Source organism: Ambystoma mexicanum, chromosome 1q, assembly GCF_040938575.1.
Source record: "Ambystoma mexicanum isolate Mex_15411 chromosome 1q, UKY_AmexF1_1, whole genome shotgun sequence".
Lineage (NCBI taxonomy): Eukaryota > Metazoa > Chordata > Amphibia > Caudata > Ambystomatidae > Ambystoma > Ambystoma mexicanum.
The window spans coordinates 1,548,721,187-1,548,741,013 of NC_090922.1; the positions used below are offsets into that span (position 1 = coordinate 1,548,721,187).

The 19,827-nt window shown below is 52.0% G+C and overlaps 1 protein-coding gene across 2 annotated transcripts in view; it reads left to right on the plus strand.

Moving 5' to 3' along the window:
- LOC138551950 (zinc finger protein 850-like) overlaps positions 1-19,827 on the plus strand; it is a 128,317-nt gene that overhangs the window by 22,929 nt on the left and 85,561 nt on the right. The gene's annotated exons all lie outside the window — the stretch shown is intronic.

Sequence of the window (19,827 nt, forward strand, 5' to 3'; positions counted from 1 at the left end):
AGCTGAGAAGAAACTATCCCTTCCTACCTCCCATAGCATGGCACCTAAGCCTACTAGTCCTGATTATTCGAACTACCAGTCTCTAGGAAAATATATCTCGATCCCTTGTACCATGTACACCAGAAATGTTAAACTGCGTAGTAGACTTCCCAAAATCTACGAGCCTCTTACAGGATCGTTACCACCTTCTAATAAGAAAACCAATTGCTACCATATCTCGTCACCTACCAGTGTCAAACGGCCCAGCACCCCACCCATTTGCAGTATATCTGATACTCAGACTCCCATTCTCATGTCCAAGGCATTGGCCCCTAATAGCCCCACCTCCTGCCTTATTCCAATCACAGTATGCATAGTACACAGGAGCTCTCATACAGATCATAATAGGCAGATTCGAAATTCACTTGGAGGCTTGAGTCACAGTATGCAGGTACACAGGAGCTCTCATACAGATCATAATAGGCAGATTCGAATTTCACTAGGTGTGCCTGAAACACAAATGCAGGGTGTGCTGAGTACTTTAAAACAAGCCAAGTGGTGGCAGGGCAGCATCAACATAGGCTCTCAGGGCTATACAGGGCAGTTCAGTGGCATACTAGGGAGGGCTAACTTTGAACGGCAGTGACTACAGAAATGGGCAGTGGCCTGGGGGGTCTGCAAAAGTGTATGGACCATACTAAGTGCAGTGACACAAAGGCGGTTTTAGTCGTAGTGACTGAGGCAGTGCAAATGCAACAGCTGAATACTAGTTACGTCATGCAACATACGCGCGATACAATAGCAGGTTTAGAGCCGGCTGGAGACAGGATAAAGTATAGACCTGGAAGCGCAGGTATGCTGATTCAAATAGGTAAGGACCATGTGCGATGCACTACTCGGAGCGGCCTAGTGTGGCTCAGTAGTGCATTGAACAGGACGCAACGGGATCATAGAATAGTTCAGAGTCAATGTCAGTGGAGGCGCAGGGGCACCTTGCGTGTACGCAACAGTTATGAAGTTGGTGTGGGCCACGGTTGTGATCTTTGGCACTCAATAACAGAGGAGGCCTACCCAGTGGGTACCAGAGGGTCCTAATCCAGCATGGGACAGCCTAGAGCTAGGTGCATCAAAATGTAGGCAAATCAACATAGGCTAAATGCAATAGACCCGCATAGGGCCACCTGGAGCTAGGTGTGACAAGACACAGGTAAATCAGCAATATGACAGGAGAGCTTAAGCAAGGTTTGATAATGCAATAAAGAACCATGTAGGGCTAGGTATATCAAAGCAACATGTCGGCATGCGGCACGTGGTGCCTTCAAGAGGGCCCCCGGGTCTCCTCGACACCTAAGGCAGAGTTTGCTTCATGCCTCTGTTACTACTTGGCCAGTGATTGGCTGGTGTCCTACCTCTTTTTGTCCACCGAGGAACCGGAAGGCTGTAGCCGGCCCCGTCACCAAAGGCCCACTTCTAAGGCCCCTGTCAGCTTCCCTGTCAGCTTTACCGGGACGCTTCATGACGCCTCTACAACAGCCTGACCCTCTAGACCTGCCCAAGGGCTGCCAGCTCACTCAGCCATGTAACTGGACTACCAAGACTCCCTTATCTTCCTCTCCTTGGGTTTTGATCCCGCCTTCTTTTACCTTTTCTCCTCCCTTCTTTAACCTTCACTCTCCCCCCTGCCTGTTTCAAACTGAAAAGTCAAATTTGGGTGTGTTTTGGAAAGTCAAATTTGGGTGTGTTATAGAAAGTCAAATTTGGGTGTGTTGGGAGTGTTTTAGAAAGTCAAATTTGGGTGTGTTGGGTGTGTTTTAGAAAGTCATATTTGGGTGTGTTTTGGAAAGTCAAATTTGGGTGTGTTTTAGAAAGTCAAATTTGGGTGTGTTATAGAAAGTCAAATTTGGGTGTGTTGGGAGTGTTTTAGAAAGTCAAATTTGGGTGTGTTGGGTGTGTTTTAGAAAGTCATATTTGGGTGTGTTTTGGAAAGTCAAATTTGGGTGTGTTTTAGAAAGTCACATTTTGGTGTGTTTTAGAAAGTCTAATTTGGCTGTGTTGGGTGTGTTTTGGAAAGTCCTATTTGGGCGTGTTTTGCACTTGCCCTCAATTGTAACCTACTAGCCCAGTGACTATACCATACCGCTGCATTTGCTTATCTCTCCCACTGCCCCCTCTCTCTACCTGCCCATGGCGCTATCTGTTTCTCCTATCTACTCAAACTGCTTTACTATCAACTATCCTTCCCTTCTCACTAAGACTGGTAAAAAGAAATATAAAAAGGATATCTTGGCCTCCAACCCAGGTCTCCCCATTGTTGATACCTATTCCAGCGCTTCCGCCAGACAAACCCTCACTGACATCCTCTTTGTCATTCCTTCGCCAGATCTCTGGACCCCTCATATGATCTCTGTGCTCTGTCCTGTCTCTTCCTCTCCCATTAATGGTGGCACCCGCTGGGAAGTTCGTATGGATTCCTTTGACTCCCCCGGAGTCATCATAAATGGCACTTTCATGGTGCAAGGTCCTCAGGCCAATCTCCTTCTCTTTGATAGGCGATTCACTCGCCTCATCAACTTCCTCTCATCTCCAGCTGTACCCTACTCTCCTCCCTTGGCTACCTTGCCCGTTTCTTCTTCCTCATCTTCCCCATCTCATGCTCCCTCTACTCCTGCGCAGGAGAAACAGCCAATGGAAATACTGTTGCCATGCAAGGTACAAAAAAAGAGGTGGATGTTCCCAAAATGGGGAACTCCCGTCCCCTGCACACTGTGTAGGGTCTGTAAAAACAGATCAATAATTTAGCCATATGGTGTGTGTTGTACAATGGGCCTCATTACGAGTCCGGCTGTAACCAATGGCGCTATTAGCGCCATGGTTGCCGCCGGAATCATAACGAATCCACCATTGGTGAATGGGGAAATACCGCCCCATTCCGAGGTTGGCGGGGCGGTATTTCCCCATTCACCAATGGCCCTTCCCCATTCCCATTTTTGCCCCATAGGGCTCAATGGGAATGGGGAAGGCGCTAAGTACGGTACCGCAAATTGCGGTACCGTACTTAGCACCAAGGTCCCTTTGCGGGTCCCTACTTTAACGGCTGGTTTAGACCAGCCGTTAAGGACAGGTCCCGCAAAGGGACCTCGTAATCGGGCGCTAATGGGTTAACGGCGCTGCAGCCTTTTACGGCGCCGTTAACCCTTTAGCGCCAGGGTCGTAATGAGGCCTAATGTGTTATACAAATCACCATATGTAGTTTATGGTATTTAAATATAATATATACTGTTCATATATAGTAGATGAAAAACACATTTTTCATAAAATCATTAATAAATGACAATTTTCATAATGAAAAGAACTTCAGTTTAATTCATCATTTGATGGCCCAACGCGTTTCGAGTATTCACTCTTCATCTGTGATCTAGTATGCACCCCGACCTCGGCCTTCCCAGTACACACACTCTCCTCACCTGAGCTGCTGGAAGTGTCATGGTCTTGCAGGTGGCGTCTCGCGAGGTAGTCCTTCTGTTTTTTGGGAAGATGGTGCTTGTCACGGAGGGAAGCCACAGTTCCTGCTGTTAAAACAGCTGTCCCGCGACTCCTTTCCGGAACCAAGCCAGAAATCGGGGAAAAACCCCCAAGAGGGGAAAAAACCCTGCAGTGGAGCAGTGACGCTCTTCAATCCAGATGTCACTATGGACCGTTGGCAATGGTCGAATCCGAGGCAGAGTACAGTGTCTGTAGCGAAGGGATAGTCCAGATGCCAGGAGTGCAGGAGCAGCAGAGTTCGGGTAGCTGCGACCAGAGTGAGGCAGGAAGGAAGGCTGGACCTGGAAATGGGACCGCTGGATGAGGTAGAACCTCAGGGAAAGCAGAGAGGCCAGGTAAGGAGAGGGAAGGAGAAAAAGGAAACAAGCGGCGGGTGCCGCAGTGGAGAGAGAGAGAGAGAGAGACCGGCAGAGCCCTGCTCCGCGTAGCGGGGGAAGGAAGGTGCCGACAGAGAGGATCCGGAGAGAATAGAGGGAAGCACCGAACAGCACAAGTAGGAAAGTCTCCGTAAGAAAGCCGAAGCCGGAGTACAGAAACAACACAACGTGTTAACCCGGAAGCAGGAAAACATCCAGAGGAGGGTTGCAACACAGCGTCGTGCCGGAAGGCGGGGCCTTAAATACGACTGGCCGCGCTGCGCTGCATCGCTGGAGATGCGGAAACAAAGAGGGGACTAAACTCTACCTCCGCGTCTCCAGCTCCAACGCGGAAGCAACCGCCAATCTCGGCTGCGGCCAGCCTGGCGGATGGCATCATCAGGGGCAAAATTGACAATTTCAAAGTTTCTACAAAAATAAAACAAATTGTGGAAAAAAGTATTAATGAAACGTATTACAATACTTAGTAAGTTCTACTGTGCAACAGAAACTTGTATGTAACAAAAACTCAAACAAATATGTTAAATTCACAATATGGTTGACTAGTAAGAAGTTATTTTACTTTTTCATCATCCCAACACTATACATTTTTGAATTAACAACTCAGAGTTGTCTGTGGAATTGAAGGCTCCATAAAAGTTATCCTGTAGTGTAGTATGCGGGTGAAAGAAAAAGAAGCAAATAAAATCTGCTGACCTTGTGTTTAGGCCATACTTTCCCAACTGGAATAAAGGATTCAAGAAGATGTGTAACCTCTGGCAGCGTATGTAGAAGGAAAGGGCTTCTCCCAAAGGGTACAGGATACTACCTGCGAAGAGTGGTGACAGGGGGTCCATACAAACTCAAAAGATAATTATGCGTGAAATAACTTAAGAAGGGCAAATGCTGACCTTATTTGTAGTACATGCCACGTGATGGCACTCCAGACCTTAAGGTTCTTGTCCACTCTCTCCTCCTCTCCCACTCCTCTCCATTCTCCTTCTCTGCTTGCTGACCCACCCTCAGCAAACCACCCTCCCTCTTTCTCCTCCTTTCCTCTCTTCTCCCCCAATGAGGTCGCTAGACAAGTCTCATCTATGAAAGCCTCATCAAAACAGGTCATCCCTGTTCCTCTAAAACCATTAAGACCACATCGATGCCCTTGCTCCGTCCCTTGCCGATTTCTGCAACCTCTCCTTTGCCTCTGGGTCTTTCCCCTCCTCTCTGAAGCGCACTCCCTTATGCATCCTCTCCTCAAGAAACCCACAGCTGATCCTTCTTGTCCGGCTAACTATCACCCAATTTCCATAACTCCCTTTTTGGGTAAGCTCCTGGAAAAGCTTGCCATCTCTCAGCTTAACCTTCATTCTGACTCTGTTGGCTCTCTCTACGACCACCAATCTGGCTTCAGATCAGCCAGAAGCACGGAAACAGCTCTCCTGAACATCCGTGAAGACCTGCTCTCCACCCTGACTCTAACATTCCCTCTGTCCTCATCCTACTGATCTCTCCTCTGCTTTCGACACAGTCAAACATACCACCCTGCTGAATCGTTTCCGTGACAACCTGGGAATCACTGTTCAGGCTCTGGCCTGCCTGACCTCTTTGCTCTCTGATCGACCCTCCCAGGTCCAATTTGGGTCCTTCCTATCATCTATCTCCCTCTCTACCTGTGGTGTTCCCCAGGGGTCTAACCTCTCGCCTGGCTTTTCAACCAATACCTGGCAACTCTCGCATACTACATTTCCATCTTTTGCTCAAATTTCCAGTGCTATTCTGATGACACCGACTCATTTTCAGGCTTCCTTCAGCCACCTCCTCTCCTTCTCTCATCTCTAACTGTCTCATCGCCATTCAAAATTGGTGTGCCGCCAACGATCTCTGTTTAAATGCCAACAAGACTGAGATCTTCCTCATTGGTACACCCTCTCCATTCTTTCCCCTCACTCTCTGGCCAGCCTCCCTTGGCCCTCCTCCTGTCCCTACCTGCGAAGCTAAGAACCTCGGGGTCATCTTTGACTCCACACTTTCCTTCTCCCCACACATCTCTGATGTCTCTAAAAAGTCAAACTTCTTATTCCACCTCCTTAGAGGTACTCTTCCTTTCCTCGCTGTCCCTCAGAAGCTCACTGTCTCCCAAGCTCTGATTCTCTCTAGGTTGGACTACTCTAACAGCCTCTTTATAAATCTACCTGCCTCAACTCTCCGCCCTTTACAACTAATCCAGAACAGGACTGCGAGACTTGTCCTTGGCCTCAATCCCGGGGATCGTATCTCTCCAGCTCTGAAATCCCTTCATTGGCTCCCAGTGGATGCAAGGATTCAATTTAAAACCCTTTGCATGGGGGCGTGGCTTGGCGCCATGGTGAGCGGTCTGGTCCGGTGAGAGCTCCCGGCAGAGACTGTGTTGCAATCCTAAAATGCCCCAGTAAAACTTAGTTTTCTGCAAATACAGCCAGTGCCCAGCAGAGCCGAGAGGCTGGTGCAGCGCATGCCGCAATCTCTTCGTCCTAAGTTGGGGCTGGACCGAGTTTGAAGCGAATCCCCAGCGAGATGCGCCGACATCGGTGGGGTCCCAAAATGGCGGGCTACAGAGCTGCGTAGTCCGGCCTCCCTCCTAGTGCCTGAACCGAGCTGGAACTGCGGGAGCCCTGAGGAGGACCTGTTGCAGCCCACTTCCCTGTGCCAGGAAGAAGCGTGAAGAAGCGGAGCCTACCGACTGCCCTCGGGAGAGCGGGGCACCAGCGGCGGGGCAGACCCCGACAGCGGAAAAGTTGCAGATCCCTCATCCACACCTGGTGAGCCCCGCCATCGCCCTGGCCTGAGGGAGGCGAGGCATCGGGTCCGCAGACCATCAGCGGCAGTGTGGGGGGCCGCGCCATAGAGGTTGCCGGCGCAGGGCTCTGCTCTCCTCCCCCCCCCCTTCCTGGGGCCACCGACTCTTCGCTGTCCCCAGCCCGGGGTAAGCACCCGCATCCACAGCGCCCGACACTGGAGGGACCAGAGTCCACCAGTGGTAGGACAGCGAGACCCGCCCCCGATCACACACCGCCTGCTGCCCGGGACGAGTGCTCGCGGGGACTTGGGAATCTGGCAACCCCAGACTAACCCAGAGCAGCGAATACAGCCCCTCGGCGGAGCCCAGAGATCCCCTTCAGGCCCCAGTGCGGGGGGACCAGTGCATCGGACGCTGGCAGAGGGGTGAACCCTGCCATAGAGGGGAGCGGTGCCTGGATTCGCCAGCTTCCCAGCGCCTGCAGTCCGGAGTGTGCGGCCCCTCGCCGGAGGAAGGTAGGGCGGCACCTGCCGCACCACACAGCGGCCCCGGATCCAGCGGGGCCTGGTTCCGAACTGGAAGAGGAGGACGCGCCCCTCCCTCAAAACTGATTCCCGTAGCTCTGGGCACCTCATCATACTCTCTCCCAGGAGGCCCCGTCCAGCCCCCAAAGAAGCAATCTGACTGGGGGGTCCTGTGGCCCTGCTGCTCCCTACTGGAGCCCCGAGACATCCATACACATAACGGCTAACTAATCGGAGCTCCCTGCAGGGGGGCCCGTAGACTAACCCACTCAGCTGAGGGGCCTGAGGTGGGGAGAACCTCCTGACGCTCCAAAACAATACTCCCTCCGGGTGGGGGCAGTCCGCTTTCTGTCTAAGCCCCAAGGAGCTATGTCCAGGAACCTGAAATCGACCAAACAAACAGACATAGCGACCCTACTATCCTCCACCATGGGGGAAAAGACTAAGAAAGGAGAGCGCAATGACTCAGTGGGATCATTTCTGGACCCTATCACCGAACCGTCGGCACAAGTAGTCACTAAAGCGGACTTCCAGGAGCTCCTATCTGCCATAACTAAGGAGTACCAAAAAGGCACAGAAGAACTAAAAAGCAAAATCTTGTCCCTCGACAAGAGAGTGGGGGAAGTCGACACCAGAACATAAGAAATAGAAACCACCTTGTTTGAGCAAAACTTCGAGATCGGGGAGGGGTCGGACAGAATCACCGCGCTGGAGGCCAGATGCGAAGCCCTCGAGAACAAACAAGAGGAAGCCGAAAACAGGTCTAGGCGCAACAATATCCGCTTGAGAGGAATCCCGCTCTCGGTTTCTGATGAAGAACTCAACGCCTATGTCATCAACCTATTTCGCTTCATCCTAACGCTCCCAGACGACGCCCCCCTGGAATTGGACAGGGTTCACAGGGTTAGAGCTAAACAAAGCGCAAACTCCACGCCAGATGTCCTAGATCCATTTCTACAGAGTCAAGGAAGAAATCATGCAGGAAGCCAGAAACTCGGCCCGAATTGGCTTCCGAGATGCCGAGATATCCCTGTACCAGGACTTAGCAGCGGCCACTCTTGCCAAAAGAAAAGCCCTCAAACCACTGGACGAATGGCTCCGTGAGAGAAAGACGACCTACCGCTGGGGCTTCCCTACGGCCCTAACCTTCAACTGGGAAGGCAGGCCCCGGATAATCCCCTCCCCCAGAGAGGCAGAACGATTTCATGAATCCGAATGGCGAGGAGGGGGCCTCCTCCGAGGCCGCAGAGGCCCAGGGGTTTCCCGCGGGGACTCCTCTAGAACCTGGTCCAAGATATCGGGAAGACGCAGACCCCGAGGCCCACCGAGCAAGAGTAAAAGGGATAACATCCGCTGAGTGGGAGGCTCATACGGTCATCTGCCGGGGGGCGGGAGGTGGCCTTGTGCTCCCTCCTGGACTGACCACCTACATCGCAAGAAGATATACCAAAAGGTCTCAGGATGTCCCCTTCCGTCTGCCCCCAGGCCCATCAAGCAAAGGCGCCCAGGTGGCCCACTACCCTGCCTAGTTTGGGATTAGAGACTCGAAAACCACTGGAACCTGCGCCCCGGGCTCAATGTTGACAAAGAACTGGAGCCCTGCATCCTCAACCTGAGTTTTACTGGTCAACAGAAGAGGCACAGTTGGCCTCCAAGCAGAGTTGTTGCACCGGTCCGGCCGAATGCCCCGCTGGTCGAAGGCTGGTCCGGAAACCTTGTTATTGTTGGGGGGGTGGGGTGAGGGAAGAGTTGGGGGGGCGAGGAGGAAGGGGGAGCATCATGGAGGGGGGAACAGAGGGGAATGTAGCGCTGGAACACAGGGAACAAGATACCTTCAAGGAAGACTATGGACCAACCTACTTTAGACTCAGAGGATGGGTTCGCTAAACAAAACGCTCACTATCTCGACTTGGAATGTACATGGGCTCAACGCACCAAGAAAGCGGAAATCGGTGGAGCACAAGCTTGACCAATTAGCAGCTGATATCGTCTACCTCCAGGAAACCCACCTGACAGCAGAGGATGAGAAGAGAATTTGTTTCCGACGCTTTCCGAAATGCTACTTCGCCTCAGCCGCACAGAAAAAGAGAGGAGTCGCAATCTTGCTAGGCCAAGACCTCCCATTAACTCGATCAAAAGAGACCCGGAGGGTAGATTCCTGCTCCTGAAAGGTCTCCTAGTGGAACTTCCGATCACCCTGGTGGCAATCTATGGGCCAAACAAAGAGCAAGACCAATTCCTCTGCAGCCTTCTGCCTACGATCACAGCCTTCTCAGCTGGTACTTACTAATCGGAGGAGACTTTAACCTCCCCCCAGACCCGAGTGTGGACAAAACGCTCCCAGCCTCTAGGGAAGACTTCAGCAAATCCTTGGCCTTGGCGGAGTTCCTGCGGGAAACCCAGACCATAGACATATGGAGACTACGCAACCAGGGAGAAAGGGACTACACCTTCTTTTCGCATGTGCACAGAGGATATTCGCGGATCAACCTCTTATTAGTCGCCAATACTATGGCCCCCTTTGTGGGGGAGGTCCAAATCGGTCCTATCGCAATCTCGGATCACGCACCAGTCACGACAACGCTGCTTCTCCACGGAGTTCCTGAACCTACCCGGCGGCAATGGAAGATGCAAGACTACATCCTCTCCGACATAGTGGCCAGCTCCGACCTCGAGGAGGTGATTCAGAACTACTTCACTGAGAATATTACCCCTGACTCCTTAATGGCAACAGTATGGGACGCCATGAAGCCGGTAATCCGTGGGGTGGCAATGGACTCAACAGCCAGACTTAAGCGCCAAAATCTGATGAAGAAATGAAAGCTGGAAGAAAGTCTAGCAGCACTAGAAAACAAGCTCAAACAACGCTACATGAAAACAACGCACTGAGAACTAAAAAGAATTAAAAGAGAGCTGGAAATCCACCTAGCAGACTGGGCCGCTAGGGCATTACTCTACACTAAGCAGTACTATTACCTTAACAGTAACAAAGCAAACCGGCTCCTAGCTCATAAGCTGAAAAAGCTCCACACCAGGAACCACATCCAAGTCCTGCTGGACAAAAATGGCTCTCTACACCACCTGGACCCTGAAAAGCTTGAAATAATGGTGCAGCACCATGAGGAAATCATGGCAGGACCTCCGACGTTAGCCCCAGCCATCGCCCGATTCTTGGCCCCTATCCCAAAGATACAGCCGTCCCCATCAATGTCCGACTTGGAAGGCCAATCTCAGCGGAGGAAGTTAGCGACACGATCCGCCATCTGAAAAACTCAATGCCTGGGCCGGTCGGGCTCACTTCAAAATTCTACAAGAAGTTTGCTCACCTGCTATCTCCACACCTCGCAACCTGTACAATTCATTCCTCTCCACAACGGCTTCTATGAACGAATCAATAACTGTGCTAATCCCAAAGCCGGGGAAAGACCGGAAACAATGCGCATCATACAGGCCCATAACGCTTCTAAACAATGATGCCAAAATATTCGCCAAAATTCTGGCAAATCGGCTGGCCCCATCCCTCCCAGAGATCATCCACCCGGACCAAACAGGCTTCATCCCGGGGCGAGGCACCAAGACAATATCCGCAGAACCGTCAACATAATAGTCAGCGAACAGGTTGGGCTCAAAACTGACAGTCCTTTCCTTGGACGCCCACAAGGCATTCGACATGCTCCACTGGGGCTACGTGGAGGAAATCCTACGACATTTCGGCTTTGGCCCAAACTTCGTAAAATGGGTCTTGGCCATCTATCGAAACCCCTCTACGACCCTGCGCCTAAACGGAGCCAAATCCGGCAGAATAAACATAACCAGAGGCACGAGACAAGGCTGTCCACTCTCCCCACTTATCTTTGCCCTATCAATGGAGCCATTCGCGGACAGGGTCTGACGAGATCCATCAATACAAGGCCGTACGATTAAGCAAGAATCCTACAAAATCGCCCTTTACGCTGACGATGTGCTCCTCACACTCACCCGACCTGCAGAATCAATAAGAGCCCTATGGCAAACCCTGGAAGAATTCCGTGCAGCCTCAGGGTTCACAATAAATATCTCCAAATCGGTGGCACTGGGCATCAACATCCCAAGTAAGCTCAAAGCCTCTCTGGAAGCCGAGTTTCGGATCCCCTGGGCAAGAAGCAGCATCAGTTACTTAGGAGTTCAGCTACCCAACAAAACTGAGAAGTTGTACAAGGCGAACTTCCGGATACTCTTCGGGGACCTGAAAAAAGACATTGGACGATGGAGAAAACAAGAAATTTCATGGTTCGGCCGTATCACGGCGATAAAAATGAATCTAACCCCACGGCTGCTATACTTCGCACTAGCCTTGCCTGTGGTAATCCGGGAAAAGGCCCTACGAAAGCTGCAGGGAGAAATACTGAACTTCGTCTGCGAAGGAAAGAAATCACGCATCCCGAAACGCATCATGCTCCGAAGTGCCGCCTTGGGGGGGACTAGGGTTCCCAGACGTGGAGAGGTACTGCCTTGCAGCCCAATTAGCCCCAGCTTTCGCCTGGAAGCTCCCTGTCAACCGCCCCGATGGTTACAACTGGAAGAAGACTGGAGTAAGGCCCCGATTGAATCTCTTCCCCACCGCAAAGAAACCAAGGAGACCCAAGCCCTGGGCCCCCTACCAGCAACAAGAAATACGGTGGCGAGCTGGAAAAAGGCAGCCCGCCGGTGGCAATGCAGAAGCACAATGGGACCCCTGACACCAATCTGGGACAATCCAGACTTCTCCCCGGGAATCTCGCCAAACCTGTTCACGGAGTGGAGAACGGGGAGCTTAGTGACTATGTCAGACTTCTTCGAGAATGGCCTCCCGTTAAACTTCGAGGAGTGTAAAGCAAAATTCAAGATTCAGGAACCTAAAAGGTTCCGCTATACGCAACTGAGGCATTGGTTATCGAACCAGCAGGTCAGGAAACAGGGCAGTAGAGAACTAACGGCATTAGAACTCACTCTCTCTGCAACCCCTCCGAGAGGGAAAATCTCCAAACTGTACAAAATGCTAGACAGAACAGACTCCACCAGAAAAGAACCTTATATGTTGAAATGGGAAGAGGATCTCGGAAAAGACAATTGAACCTGAGGAATGGCTCCATATCTGGGCCCGCGCACATAAAAGTTCAAAATGTGTGACAAACAAAGAAAATGCCTTCAAAGTCTGCTACAGGTGGTACCAGACCCCTGTAATCCTAAACAAATGCAATTCAGCGATCCCGGCTCAGTGCTGGAGGGGCTGCCCAGACCGCGGAACCCTGTTCCAACTCTTCTGGACTTGTCCGAAAGTCACCCGATTCTGGAGGAACATCTTGGAACAAATCAAAGCAATCACAGGGCTCACCATCCCCTGGGATCCAGGAATCGTGCTGTTAGGGGTGACAGGAGACGGCCAATTCCCCCTCATGCGCTGTCTGGCGGACCTCTGTTCCCACTTGCTCACAGCCGCTAGATTCACCATCACCAGACTCTGGAAAAACCCGGAGGGCCCGTCCACACAAATGTGGTGGTCCAAATGCTGGGAGATTGTTGCTGCTGAGAAAGTCATGACTATCAGATTAGACAATAAGCCTAAATTCGAGCGCATATGGGCCCCCTTTCTGGACTACGTGCAACAATTCCCTGGGGTGGCAAGACAGCCCCCGGCACTGCGCTGGATGGAAACCCAGAACTGAGGAGAACGGAACAGAATCCAGGCCCGAAGGGTTGAAAAGCCCCTGCATAGCTCTGAGTCGATAAAAACTGTCCAAGCTAGACGTTCCAGCCTTGAAGGGCTGACATCAAAGAAACCCATCCCAAACCCAGCCAAAGAGTCACCCCGAACCTGGGACACTACCCCAATGTTGAACTAAGCAGTCTTCTGTTCCTAACATGTATACAGCTCCTGTTCCCCATCCCCCCTTTTCAGTTGTTATTAATAATTTTGTTTCGAAGGAAAGGTGCGATCTGCGAACTCTGTTATATCCAGAGCTGTTTTCTTCTCTTAAATGCTATAACAAGCGCGCAATGTATGTAACATTTTAAATCTGTATGGCTTGTTAGGCCAAAACCAATAAAAATAATGTTGGAAAAAAAAAATCCCTTTGCATTGTCCACAAGGCTTTCTGGGGCCTGGGTCCAAAATACCTTCAACTATCCCTCCGTAAATACCTCCCCTCTCGAGCCCTTCGCTCCTCTACCTCTAACTCCCTCAGGGTGGTCGTTTTTCAAAGATGCGAGCTGGAGGTAGATCTCTGTCTTCGGCCGGGGCCTCCCTTTGGAACTGCCTCCCTGCCACCTTGAAACTTGAGGAGAACCATCTACGGTTCCGGAAGCTCCTCAAGACCTTCCTCTTCGCTTCTGCCTTTGCCCCGCTTCTCCCCTGCTGATCTGTTTTATCCCTCGGAACTGTCCACCTGGCCACCCTCTGTCCTTCGGGCCCAGGTACCTGCTCACCCTGCCATCCTCCTGCACTGCCCCTGGGCCACCCCTTGCACTGGGGCCTGTATCTGTACCCATACGGTTCCCCACCCACTTTTCTTCTGCACTTATCAGATACTCCCTATCTGACTAACCTAGCACTTTTGCCTCTTACATGCTGCACTACCACCGCTAACACTCTATTTAATTGTTTATTTACTTACTATTTATTTTGTTTCTCCTATGCTCTGCACTTTCCCCCTTTTTCCCTTCCCCATGCACTTTCCCCCTATTCCTCTTCCCCTTGCACGCGGGTGTTCTCAATGTCACTTGGCCTAGTAAGATCGTTGTTTTTGCTTCTCCCCTGTTCCCCTCCCCTCTCCTGGTCACGCTCTGAAACACTTGTGTACGAGCGCGATATAAATAAAATATCATATCATATCATATATCATAACGGCGAGATGTACACACAGCGCCCCTAATGGTGAAAAAGCACCAGTGCACACACGTTGGAATGCAACAGCGAGATGTACACACAGCGCCCCCTAATGGTGAAATAGTACCAGTGCACATGTGTTAGAATGCAACAGCGAGATGTACACACAGCGCCCCCTAATGGTAAAATAGTACCAGTGCACACATGTTAGAATGCAACAGTGAGATGTACACACAGCGCCCCCCTAATGGTGAAATAGTACCAGTGCACATGTGTTACAATGCAACAATGAGATGTACACACAGCGCCCCCTAATGGTAAAATAGTACCAGTGCACACACGTTAGAATGCAGTGGCAAGACTAATAAATGAGAGAAATTGGTTTTGCACACTGGTCACTCACCACGTTTTTAATGAAGTAGCTATGCCTTCCATGACTTAACTAGATTATGCGCCTGCAGGCACCAACGTGCATCGAGATGGGAGGACAGGATGTGCGATCCAAGGTTCGTGTATCGAGATGGGAGGACAGGATGAACGGTGCAAGGTTCGTGTATCGAGATGGGAGGACAGGATGAACGGTGCAAGGTTCGTGTATCGAGATGGGAGGACAGGATGAACGGTCCAAGGTTCGTGTATCGAGATGGGAGGACAGGATGAACGGTCCAAGGTTCGTGTATCGAGATGGGAGGACAGGATGAACGGTCTAAGGTTCGTGTATCAAGATGGGAGGACAGGATGAATGGTCCAAGGTTCGTGTATCGAGCTGGGAGGACAGGGTGAATGGTGCAAGGTTAGTGCATCGAGATGGGAGGACAGGATGAACGGTCCAAGGTTCGTGTATCGAGATGGGAGGACAGGATGAACGGTCCAAGGTTCGTGCATCGAGATGGGAGGACAGGATGAACGGTGCAAGGTTCGTGCATCGAGATGAGAGGACAGGATGAACGGTGCAAGGTTTGTGCATCGAGATGGGAGGACAGGATGAACGGTGCAAGGTTCGTGTATCGAGATGGGAGGACAGGATGAACGGTCCTAGGTTCGTGCATCGAGATGGGAGGACAGGATGAACGGTCCAAGGTTTGTGTATCGAGATGGGAGGTTCGTGTATCGAGATGGGAGGACAGGATGAACGGTGCAAGGTTCGGAAACTGTCTGGGGCTCTTGGGGCCTGGCATGGGAAAAGGACAAGGAAGTATTCTTGTTCTTTCCAAAGCTAGGTTTCAATCTCTCCCCTTACATCAAACACTAATTGGGCTGCATGAGTAAGAATTGACCAATGGCACAACACTTTTGTTACATTGTCAGTATATTGATGTGCCAACCAACAAGAAGTTACCCCGATGATCTTCGGCAAGTGATGCCGCATCAAGTAGGATGGACCTGGGCGGGGTTGGACATTAGGTGTTGACCAACGGTAGATTCCAATGTATAGGGCTATATAGGGGTTTAGATTATAGCGAATAATCGTTACGTTAGAATGTTGTGTTGTATGATGATGTAAATGTTATGGGTTTTTGGTTTATATCCCCTGGCTTGATGGGGTCGTTTTGAGAATGTCTTGGTAGCTTCTTCTGGCCGTGCTCCTTGGTCCGCTTCATTATTTTGGATCATTGGCTGATCCTGGGAGCATTATTGCAACACTCATCTGCCTCTCCCTGTCCCCTGTTTCTGTCCCCCATAGTCCAAATACAATAGCAAGCTCTCGCCAAGCGACACTGACTCCCCAGCAGCACCCGTGCCCCCGTGCAAGCCATGCCAAAGGCAGCAGCCAGACTCATCCTCCCCCTACTGAAAATGTACACGTCTCCCCAGCTCTCACTAAGCCACATTGACTCCCCAGCAGCATCCGTGCCCCCCAGCAAGCCATTCCAAATGCAGCAGCCAGACTCATCCTCCACCCACTGAAATATGTACACATCTCCCCAGCTCTCACCTAGCCACACTGACTCCCCAGCAGCATCCTTGCCCCTCTGTAAGCCATGCCAAAGGCAACAGCCAGACTCATCCTCCACCCACTGAAATATTCACACATCTCCCCAGCTCTCACCCAGCCACACTGACTCCCCAGCAGCATCCTTGCCCCTCTGTAAGCCATGCCAAAGGCAGCAGCCAGACTCATCCTCCACCCACTGAAATATTCACACATCTCCCCAGCTCTCACCCAGCCACACTGACTCCCCAGCAGCATCTGTGCCCCCCAGCAAGCCATACCAAAGGCAGCAGCCAGACTCATCCTCCACTTACTGAAATATTCACACATCTCCCCAGCTCTTGCCAAGCGACACTGACTCCCCAGCAGCATCCCTGCACCCCTGCAAGCCATACCAAAGGCAGCAGCCAGACTCATCCTCCAACCACTGAAATATTCACACATAACCCCAGCTCTCACCTAGCCACATTGGCACCCCAGCAGCATCGGTCCCCCCTGCAAGCCATACCAAAGGCAGCAGCCAGACTCATCCTCCACCCACTGAAATATTCACACATCTCCACAGCTCTCGACAAGCCACACTGTCCCCCTTCAACCTGCGTGCCCCCTGCAAGCCATACCAAAGGCAGCAGCCAGACTCATCCTCCACCCATTGAAATATTCACACATCTCCCCATCTCTCGTCAAGCCACACTGACTCCCCAGCAGCATCCCTGCACCCCTGCAAGCCATATCAAAGGCAGCAGCCAGACTCATCCTGCACCTACTGAAATATTCGCACATCTCCCCAGATCTCACCTAGCCACACTGACTCCCCAGCAGCATCCTTGCCCCCCTGCAAGCCATACCAAAGGCAGCAGCCAGACTCCTCCTCCACCCACTGAAATATTCACACATCTCCCCAGCAGCATCTGTGCCCCCCTGCAAGTCAATCCAAAGGCAGTAGCCAGACTCATCCTCCAACCACTGAAATAATTCATCCATCTCCCCAGCTCTCGCCCAGCCACACTGACTCCCAAGCAGCATCTGTGCCCCCTGCAAGCCATACCAAAGGCAGCAGCTACTCATCCTCCAACCACTGAAACATTTACACATAACCCCAGCTCTCACCTAGCCACATTGACGCCCCAGCAGCATCGGTCCCCCCTGCAAGCCATACCAAAGGCAGTAGCCAGACTCATCCTCCACCCACTGAAATATTCACACATCTCCACAGCTCTCACCTAGCCACACTGACTCCCCAGCAGCATCTGTGCCCCCTGTAAGCCATACCAAAGGCAGCAGCCAGACTCATCCTCCACCTACTGAAATATTCACACATCTCCCCAGCTCTCGCCAAGTGACACTGACTCCCCAGCAGCATCCGTGCCCCCTGCAAGCCATACCAAAGGCAGCAGCCAGACTCATCCTACACCTACTGAAATATTCACACGTCTCCCCAGCTCTCGCCAAGCCACATTGACTCCCCAGCAGCATCCATGCCCCCCTGCAAGCCATACCAAAGGCAGCAGCCAGACTCATCCTACACCTACTGAAATTTTCACACATCTCCCCAGCTCTCGCCAAGCGACACTGACTCCCCAGCAGCATCCCTGCACCCCTGCAAGCCATACCAAAGGCAGCAGCCAGACTCATACTCCACCTCTCGCCAAGCGACACTGACTCCCCAGCAGCATCCCTGCACCCCTGCAAGCCATACCAAAGGCAGCAGCCAGACTCATCCTGCACCTACTGAAATATTCACACATCTCCCCAGATCTCACCTAGCCACCCCAGCAGCATCCTTGCCCCCCTGAAAGCCATACCAAAGGCAGCAGCCAGACTCATCCTCCACCTACTGTAATATTCACACATCTCCCCAGCTCTCGCCAAGCGACACTGACTCCCCAGCAGCATCCCTGCAAGCCATACCAAAGGCAGCAGCCAGACTCATCCTGCACCTACTGAAATATTTGCACATCTCCCCAGATCTCACCTAGCCACACTGACTCCCCAGCAGCATCCTTGCCCCCCTGAAAGCCATACCAAAGGCAGCAGCCAGACTCATCCTCCACCCACTGAAATATTCACACATCTCCCCAGCAGCATCTGTGCCCCCCTGCAAGCCAAACCAAAGGCAGTAGCCAGACTCATCCTCCAACCACTGAAATATTCACCCATCTCCCCAGCTCTCGCCAAGTGACACTGATTCCCCAGCAGCATCCCTGCACCCCTGCAAGCCATACCAAAGGCAGCAGCCAGACTCATCCTCCAACCACTGAAATATTCACACATCTCCCCAGATCTCACCTAGCCACACTAACTCCCCAGCAGCATCCTTGCCCCCCTGAAAGCCATACCAAAGGCAGCAGCCAGACTCATCCTCCACCCACTGAAATATTCACACATCTCGCCAGCAGCATCTGTGCCCCCCTGCAAGCCAAACCAAAGGCAGTAGCCAGACTCATCCTCCAACCACTGAAATATTCACCCATCTCCCCAGCTCTCGCCAAGCGACACTGATTCCCCAGCAGCATCCCTGCACCCCTGCAAGCCATACCAAATGCAGCAGCCAGACTCATCCTCCAACCACTGAAATATTCACACATCTCCCCAGATCTCACCTAGCCACACTAACTCCCCAGCAGCATCCTTGCCCCCCTGCAAGCCATACCAAAGGCAGCAGCCAGAGTCATCCTCCACCCACTGAAATATTTACACATCTCCCCAGCTCTCACCCAACCTACTCAATCCATAGCAGCATCCTTGCCCCCTGCAAGCCATACCAAAGGCAACAGCTACTCATCCTCCAACCACTGAAATATTTATACATCTCCCCAGGTCTCGGCCAGCCTACTCAATCCATAGCAGCATCCTTGCCCCCTACAAGCCATACCAAAGGCAGCAGCCAGACTCATCCTACACCTACTGAAATATTCACACATCTCCCCAGCTCTCGCCAAGCGACACTGACTCCCCAGCAGCATCCCTGCCCCACTGCAAGCCATTCCAAATGCAGCAGCCAGAATCATCCTCCACCCACTGAAATATTTACACATCTCCTCAGCTCTCGCCCAGCCTACTCAATCCATAGCAGCATCCTTGCCCCCTGCAAGCCATACCAAAGGCAGCAGCTACTCATCCTACAACCACTGAAACATTTACACATAACCCCAGCTCTCACCTAGCCACAATGACTCCCCAGCAGCATTCATGCCCCCCTGCAAGCCATACCAAAGGCAGCAGCCAGAGTCATCCTCCAACCACTGAAATATTCACATATCTCCCCAGCTCTCGCCAAGCCACACTGAATCCCCAGCAGCATCCTTGCCCCCCTGCAAGCCATACCAAAGGCAGCAGCCAGACTCATCCTCCAACCACTGAAATATTCACCCATCTCCCCAGCTCTCGCCCAGCACACTGACTCCCTAGCAGCATCTGTGCCGCCTGCAAGCCTTACCAAAGGCAGCAGCCAGACTCATCCTCCAACCACTGAAATATTCACCCATCTCCCCAGCTCTCGCCCAGCCACACTGACTCCCCAGCAGCATCTGTGCCCCCTGCAAGCCCTTCCAAATGCAGCAGCCAGAATCATCCTCCACCCACTGAAATATTCACACATCTCCCCAGCTCTCGCCCAGCCACACTGATTCCCCAGCAGCATCCCTGCCCCCTGCAAGCCATACCAAAGGCAGCAGCCAGAATCATCCTACACCTACTGAAATATTCACACATCAACCCAGCTCTCACCAAGCTACACTGACTCCCAAAAAGCATCCTTGCCCCCCTGCAAGCCATACCAAAGGCAGCAGCCAGACTCATCCTCCACACACTGAAATATTCACACATCTCCCCAGCTCTCGCCCAGCCACACTGACTCCCCAGCAGCATCC